General features: G+C 47.2%; 1 long non-coding RNA gene across 1 annotated transcript; it reads right to left on the reverse strand.

Annotated features, from left to right (window-relative positions):
- Window positions 1-915: 915 nt before the first annotated feature.
- Window positions 916-3,172, reverse strand: LOC144102903 (uncharacterized). Its single transcript, XR_013308262.1, has 2 exons — window positions 2,966-3,172; window positions 916-1,175 (listed from the first exon to the last, which is right to left on the reverse strand). It is a non-coding gene; the product is annotated as an uncharacterized LOC144102903 (long non-coding RNA).
- Between the last annotated feature and the right edge of the window lie 5,804 nt (window positions 3,173-8,976).

Here is an 8,976-nt window from a genome sequence, read left to right on the forward strand (position 1 = left end):
TGTGTATAAGTTTTTCTTTGATATGGAGGAGGCTTATGATACTACCTGGAGGTTCGGTATTTTCTGCGACCTAGCAGACCTAGATATCCGTAGAAGGATGTTGAACTGCTTGAAAGAGTTTCTATCTGAAAATTCATTTCATGTACGCCTAGGTTCCATTCTTTCCAAAAAATCCGTACAAGAAAATGGGGTTCCGCAAGGGTGTATTTTAAGTACTACCCTTTTCGTCGTGAAAAAGAATTCTATAGCTAAAATATCCGAAGTCCATTATGTATTCTCTGTATGTCGATGACCTTCAAATGGCGTGCATATTGTATTGTATTGGGTTTGATGGCCCATAAGCAACTTAAGCTATCATGCGCCAAACACATGGTATAATTTATTTCAAAAATGGGGTGTCCTCAGCGAAAGTCCTTGTCCGGACAAGGACTCCGAGGAGCCATCAAATCGAATGCAGACCTCAGCCTTCTTCTCAGGACTGAGAAAATGGATGAGGTGCGTCAAAAGATGCCCGAAAGCACGGGGTAAAATATTTTTAAAATTGATAGTTCTGCGATATTTGATATCATTCCTGTCAGAAATTTGGCCAATGGTGGTTGAAGTGGAAACCACCACCTTGATGGATTATGGTAGTGGGAACTGCTGAATGTTGGCATAACGGCAAACCATTATGCCAGCATATGGCAAGCTGGTTGCCGGCATAGTGGCAAGCTGGTTGGTGGCATAATGGCAAGCTGGTTGCCGGCATAATGGCAAGCCATGTTGCCGGCATAATGGCAAGCCATGTTGCCAGCATAATGGCAAGCCACTATGCCAGCAAGTTGAATGCTGGAATAGTGACGGACTAGCCGCACTTCAGCCATTCGATGTGACTGTTCTTGAGGTGACATGTAGCAGTAAAAGGAAGCGCACCAATTTTTGAGGTTCAGAGCTCACGACTGGTTTATTATAAATTTACTACGAGGTACCATCCGAGCACTACCACATGACTGCAAAAGAAAGTTATGCATTTTCCAAAACTTCAGCAGCGGATTTGGTTTTTACTGCTTTGCCGCGCTTTCCCTGTCGACCGGCTTCCGTGAAAAAGCTGCGCAAATACTTCCTTGCTGCCCCAACCCTGGAATGTACAGGTGGTTCGGCAGCAGGATGCAGTTCCACGTATTTCTGCAAGCAATCTGAAAGAGCAATGCAGATAACACAAATTGGGTCTCAACTTCATCTTTTTCAGAAAATGTGGCCTATGAATAATTTATCAACACACAAAGGACAAAATTAGCAGTAAACAGCATCAAAACATGCAGTGCTCATTGGAAAGAAATGTGCGGCTGTATCATTATGGCATTTGGAGTGAAATACAGTAAAATCTCATTAATTCTAACTCGAAGAAGACCGGAAAAATGTCCAAATTAAGCGAAGTTCCAATTATCGAATGGGCGCTACAGTCAGCGGTAGTTGCGCCCACTACACAGGTAGCACCCGAAGCAGACACACGCAGTCACACATCGCGAGCTAGCCGCTACTTAACGTTAGGGGCAGCGATTCTGAGAATTCATGCGTTATGCACCAAGAACAAGTATTGGGATGCATTCACGTGAGTAGTGAGCTTTAGTGCTGGAAAAGATGACAGAATCTATGCTCCAAACACGTTTATTTACAGGGAAGGGTTGTCACTATTAAAAGTAATAAGTGATCAGCATTTGCTAGTGTTTCTTCTGCTGAGAGGCCTTCAGCATCAACTGCAGCTTGCCCAAGAGCTCCAGCGCAACTCGGAGTTCTCACTGGCAGAGAAGTAGCATGCTGCAACATCAAGCACTGAGATTCTTCACATGCACCTGACAGTGGTATAGGCCGTCGCTGCTGTCTGACTCATCACTGTCGGTCCTTCTCACCGCCGGAGAGCCCTGTGGCGTCTGCTGACAGCATGCAATCTCAATTATATCGGCGCCACTCAAGGGTTTCAATGTCTCCACACCGCTGTCCGTGTAGTTTGCGGCAAAAAGAGCATGACAGTGGCGGCCGAACTGCTTTGTGCACACCATTTGATAGTGACACAGGGACTGCGGCACAAATAAAACCAGGAACGGCTTGTGCCGAAGCATTAGCAGCACGGGCGAGTGCCCCTGCAGCGAAAACCTGCTATGGCAAGCACCGGAGTGCGGGCTGCGCCAGCATCGTGCGCTTGGCTTTTTTAATTTTTCATTGCTTTACATCTCTAGTAAATTTGCAGCGCACTGTAACCCCTGTGGGTCAACTTCTAGCTATGAGGAGCGATGTCAGCCATGAGCTCCTAGTTCGAATTAATTTTTGCAGATGCCAATTTGTTCGAAATATCGAGTTTCCCCCACTGAAATACACAGGGCTGTGCCAGAACCCAGGCAACAGTTCGAATGAACAGAGTTTGAATTAACGAGCTCTTACTGTATCACGAGCAGAATAGAAAGAGGTCTAACAGAATGCTCAAACACCAATTGTAACTGAATAAAACTATTATTTTTACGCAGCCACATTGCCACATTTTGGGCAAATTTTGTCAACATGGAACTACACTGGACACGGCACAGCCACGTGCAAGATAACAAATGTATCAACATGGAAGGCAACACACATGCAGGGAGCGATTAGAAAAACAAAAAATATGCTGTTACAGCACTAGACTGCTGTGCACGGAGGCTTTTTATTTTACCAGAATGATAATAGATTTGGCACTGCTCACTAATGCTTTCGCAGTCAATGGATAGTTCCTCGATCATTGCGTGAATTATTAATTTTTCTCAGAAAGGACGACACACGCACACACTAACAATTATTTCCAAGGTGCCATCACAATATTCTTATAAAGGATGCATTGTGACATCAGAAAAAGCTGTACAGATTGAAGAGAAAGATTGAATAAAAACAATAAAAAAAGGGGAACAAAGATGCAATAGTGCCCACAGTAGGACTTCAACTTCCAAAGTGTGCTTACTTGCAACTGCCTCTACCTTCTCCGGTGTGGCAGGCATTTTTCTCAACGAGCCTGCCATGCTCCTGCATGCTTCGCAGGTGAGACTGCGTGCAGCAGCCTCCTCCCGCGACCAAACTACACGTGCCATTTCAAGTGTGAATTTCGCATCGGATCGATTTTGCAGCAGGGAATTCCACTTGGCCTCCGTGATGATATGTCCCGGGAGTACCTGCACCTGCAGTCATTAAAGAACAATCAGTCGCATTTTTTCTTACAGCACTTTATGACAATTGTACAGAGGTTTTGAAAACGCTGACACAGTCACAGTCACAAGCAGTGCGAGGGCAATGAAGCAGTCTGCCAGTGTACCTTGTGAATGGTAACAGCCGATGGCAAGGTCTGAATAAAACACAAATGACAGAAACAAACAGACATCGATCAAGAGGACGATGCACAAAGTGACAGTGAAACCATGCTACATATTCAACGTGTATGCACCTTTTTACAGAAGCAGTTCACTGGCTGTGATGTCCACGGCGACACGGAATAATGTGAGGAAACATGGTACAGGAGTCCTGCCAAGGTCTTTGGGGCACACCTAACGCCAGAACGTTCAGCCACCTTCCATATTCCAGATCCTCACCTACCTTATCAGTATTTTCCATACATGTTAATTTGGGGACACCAATTTAGAGTTCCCCACAGCAAGGAAGAGGAAACAACGAAAAGCAATATTGACCGTGAAAACACATCCTAGTTGAGCAACACAGCCGTGAAAAACCAGCAATGAAGCCAGAAAAAGCTGCACTTCCACAACAATCAATCAAGGGAGTGGGCGCACACCTTTGCGGAGCTCACGCAAATACCGCGTTTGGATCGTCGGACTTACCCGTCTCCCCACCCCTCTCTTACACACTCCCAACCAGGGTTTAAGAATAGCATATGGAGGTGTTGACACTCTCCCCCCGCCGTGCCCAAGAGCACCGCCCACTCGCGGCCACAATATGTTCGGGGGGAGAGGGAAGTGTTGCCATGGTAACCGGTCGCTAACTTAGAGGGTGATGTGAAAGGCGAGCCCTCGCTGGGCGGCTCGGTCCGGCGTGGCGCGGCACTGAGCACGTGCTTTTGGCACATTTCGGAGTGTGCAGCTGCGCTGCTGTGCTGTTTTTAACAAGTTGTTTTATTTTGCACCAAGACTTTGTGTTTGGCTATCGTCGGCAGAGTAGCCCACAGCAGGTGAGTGCAGCACAATGGGAGGAAAGTGCTTCGTGCAGAACTGCAATTCGGGCTACCAGACATGTGCGGAGCGTGTGCCATTATTCAAAGCTCCGTGCGACAATGTTCGTTTGGAGAAGTGGCGCCGTGCGATTCCTAGGGCAGACCAGACATTAATGCCCACTGACCATGTCTGCGCCAAGCATTTTGCAGAGGATGCGATATCCCGGGCATATTATGCGGAGCTCGATAAGAGTGCTACTTTAAGCGGAAAAAATGCCCGTGCTTTCCAGAGATGCAGTTCCTACATTACAGTAGCCGACGGGTAATTCGGACTCCAAAACTTCGGTCTTGTAGGATATTTCGGACCTCAATGAGGCGCCGTCAGTCACCCCATAGAAGCACGCACATACATATTCGCGATGGATATATCGGATATCAAAAGTCCAAAAGCTCGATTTTTCGGACAAATTTCAGTCACCTGCGGGCCAAAATCGGCCATCTTATCGGCTTTCCGCCGGCGCAAAAGGTGCCATCTTGGATTGAGGTGGATTTACGGTGCAGTTGTATTGGCTTGACATACTTTCGGTACCTCATTGTTGCCAGTAGAGGTCCCTGCGATCTCCGACACTTCGAGGTTGCAGCCAGATTGTCATCGCTGTCAACTTGTTTCTGTCGCCGACGTTGTCGCGGGCAATTATTGCTTGTCACATACATTTAAAATTGGTTGTTGGGGGAAGGAAATTTTGCAGGAGCTATCTCGCATCTCGGCCGGAAGGAATAAAGGAGGGACTGAGAGAAGGAAGAAAGAGGTGCCGTAATGGAGGGCTCCGGGATAATTTAGGCCACCTGGGGATCTTTAACATCGCACAGCACACGGGCGCCTTAGCGCTTCGCCTCCATCGAAACGCGGCCACCGTGGTCGGGATCCAACCCGGGTACTCCGGATCAGTAGCCGAGCGCCCTAACCACTAAGCCACCGTGGCGGGTCTCATACGTTTGCCATTCGTCGTTTTGTCACTTAGGTTTCTCTGACCGCGTCGACCGAGTGGCGCTCAGTCTTCACGAAGTTGCATCCGTTCGCCGTTTTGTGATTGCGTCCGGCGGTTCCGCCTCTTTGAATGAAAAGTGCCTTATCTTTGCGTGTGTTTGACGAGCAGTGTGGTGCACACTCGGGTTGTGGACAACATGGCTCTGCCGGGTACATCAAAGAAGTGTGGGAAGTATTCCAACTAAATGTAGTGACCTTGCTGTCTAGCGTATACAGTGAAAGCACAAGTTTGGAGCAAATACAGGCGCAAATCGTCGCCAGCAAGAGAAATTTGTCGCGAGGTAAAATCAGTGACGTTTTTTAAGCCGATTTCATCTCAATAAAGTGGTTTTTTTGTACTTCACGGATTTTTCGGTCTGTTCGATTATTCGGACCATTTTCCGGGTCCCTTCGATTCCGAAAAATCGGTCGGTGACTGTGTTTCCGAACTGTCCTAAGTATCTCACACGGCCACAGGACATCTTACACGGCCACAGAGACATAGAAAACCACCCCGGAAGAGGAAACCTCCTGCGCAAGCATCCAAGCTACGTCAGCCGAAGGTCGACAACAGGGCGATGCAGCCTCTCCAAGCTTCTTTGCATGCTGTGATGCCTGCAAATAAGAGAACAGCTTTGTAGCCATCGGTTAAGCGACAGCAATTTGACTCTGACTCTGCCACTCTGATGCCTGCACTTGATGGTGCTTCAACAAATACACCGCATCGCCATTTAGCATCCAGTGGAAAGGAGCTTATTGAAAATTGTGCCCGTTCTATGATAATTTGCATCGTAATAAAAATGCTTTTTTCTCAAGCTTTTGCGTTGGGTTATGGTACACGATACGACGCACCCTTTCATCCCGTCTGATACATTTCCAGCGTGAGAAAGTTTTTACCTAAAACGAGTTGTAAATAGCTTCGCTATACTAGTGATCTGCATCTTGAAAATTAGCCCACTCAACGAAACAATGTTTGAACGGTCTTCATACAGAGTGAAGAAGCAACGATACGCGTCAAGCAAAAACTTTCCGGTGCAATAATTTTCTGCCCTTGTGGGCGTAAAAGGGCACGGGGACCCCCACTTATCTTTATTATGCTTAGATCTATGATTCGATCGAATGAAACATGAATTGAGCGAGGAAGCGAAACGTGAATGAGCTTCGAGTGCTGCTCGACTGAGCCCATATCATTAACCGCTTTGCGCAAGATAATTTCATGCAAACAAAATTTTAAGACTGCTACACTACTGATTTTATTTTAAGCAACGAATTTCTTCTGTGATTTGAATTCAATTCACGCCACCAAAGCGAAAATCGAGCTTGGGCAGCGGAATCTCAAGGCGCCAGAACCGCTCAACTGGGCCCGCTGACATCGGCGCCATCTGCCGGCTTGCAGCCAAACTGCATGGCGCACTCCGCCATGGCCGAACATAATCGGGACGCTCCAGCGGGCGCAGTGTCAACACCTCAGTATTCTTGCACCGTGCTTCCAACAGATCGTCTTCAGACGCCTCCAGACCCGCTCTCTGTCATCCCCTCAGCTGTTATCCCACCATTGTGGCACGTCCCCTGCATGCTCCCTATGCAGTGACCCTCAGGCCACACTCCCCCACATCCTTTTCGGCTGCCCTACTGACCCTCCCCCGCAGGGACAGCACGGCATCTCGAGCTGAGAGGACTGGGAGGTCCTGCTCACATCTGCGGACTTGAGATCGCAGCTTGCTGCGGTGACTCGGGCTGCCAACGTCGTGTCCCTACATGATCTACATGATGCAGTGCGGGACCGCGCAGTGGCCCAGGGACCCAGCAGGGTCTAAAACTCACTTGCAGAAATAAAGTTTTTCTGTCTGTCAGTCCTCATGGAAATTTTTCTCCACAACGCATGTTAACACGTGGTTGGAGATGGCAAAAACTGCATTAAAGACATGAGTTGCATGTAAAAGTGTTGACAATCTTGGTTACGTGCCTGCAACATGCAATTTTGACATTCTGCTGCACCAGCAACAGCAACTGTCTAAGAAATATAACAGTGCTAACACATGCATTCACAGAATGAGAGGAGAAATACGAGACTGAAGCGCTGGCTGTACTGAAATTTTATTGATGGAAGGCAGACGCGGTATAGCAGTGAGGAACAGATGGGAAAAAAATGGGAGCGATACAGTCGGGGATAACAACAGCAACAAAAAATGTAAGCACAGGCAAGCAACATAAGAAAAACCAAAACAAAGGAAAATACTCATTTTGTTGGCCACTTCTAAAAGCCGACATCTGCTGCAAAGAGTTATAAAGACAGGCTGCTAATGCGCCTACTGCCTTACATGGTATACTTCAAAGCTTACACGCCATTTTGTCTGCACTATTACAGAGAATCCAGATGTCTCCCGACCAAGCCATGCATCCTTTGCACTAACCAACGTGCACAACCAAACCTATGTACTCGCCTCTTTAAATCGCTTCAGTTCCAAAAAATGTGGATGCCAGGTAAAACATGAAACTCAGTTCAAGTGTTCCACATGAGTGGCCTACGCCATTGCCTTGACATGTGGAAAGCTTTGTCAGCCAAACTGGCCGGTGCATCGGGGAACGTCTGTGGGAGCATGCCCGAAATTTAAGTGATTTAAAGGACAAGTACACACATTTGGTTATGCATGCAGGTTAGGAAGTGCAAAGGGTGCATGGCTCCGCTCAGAGACCAAGACTGAGTGCCGATAAGACAGCGCATGTCAGCCTGGAAGCATACCATATAACAAATATGGCACTAGGTGCATTAGCCCCACTCTTTATTGTTCTTTGCTCCAGAGGTCAATTTTTGACAAGTGGCCAACAATTTTCTTTTTTGTGCGTGTTTTGGTATGGATTGATTTTCTTATACTGCTTGCTAGCGTGTGCATTCTTCGATGCTGTAGTTATCCCCAGCTGTATCGCTGCCATCCTTTTCCCACCTGTTCCTCGCTTTTATAAGGTGCCTGCCTTCCATCAATAAAATTTAAGTTGACAGTCGGCGTTTGTGCCTCGTATTTCTCCTCTCGTTCTGTGGGTGCATGAGTTAGGGCTTTTACATTTCTTAGGTTCAGAATGCACCAACTCGCCCAGAAGGAAGTTTTAATCAAACAGCAACTGACTCTCCTTTGCATCGCTGGTAGCCAAAATACCACCGAATGGCCGCTTAGGCAGCAATCACGGTGTTCGGCCCAAGGCAAGCCATCCTGTGGCTGCTGCAACAAACATGCCAGAACAATGTGCGTCTTCTTTCTCATCAAGGAATGACAGTGGCAAGTGACAGTAGACAGCCTAGTGTGCCTTTATGCAAAAGCTGCCAGAACCAACAGAATAGTCAGCTGTGCTTCCAGGAAAGAAAGCATTTTTTTATGCACCCCTATGCAACAAAACAAAGCAGTCTTAACGACTTATTATGAAATGGGTTTAGTATGATATGCAACTTGCAATCTCTTGCTACTGAAATAAACATATACATGCTCACCTGTCCATTTACGGCATCAAGTGTGTTTAGTGGCAGGGTAGCAGGAGCCTTTGCTTGAGTAGTGTCCTCTGCACATATTGAGGTCAGAAGACATCACACTTTTGACATGAAATGCAGTTTGGCCAACTCAGAAACCATGATCATAACTCGATGATGGGCGGCAGAAATCTGGAAGTCAGCTACCCAGCAAAGCAAGAACTCCGTCATGGCACGTGTTGCCCTGAACGCAGAAGTTGGGTGCAGTGCTGGAGATGATCGCCTTATGCCCCACATGCATGTGTCAAGCAGCAGGTAGGAACAGCT

This window comes from Amblyomma americanum, chromosome 1 (assembly GCF_052857255.1).
Source record: "Amblyomma americanum isolate KBUSLIRL-KWMA chromosome 1, ASM5285725v1, whole genome shotgun sequence".
NCBI lineage: Eukaryota > Metazoa > Arthropoda > Arachnida > Ixodida > Ixodidae > Amblyomma > Amblyomma americanum.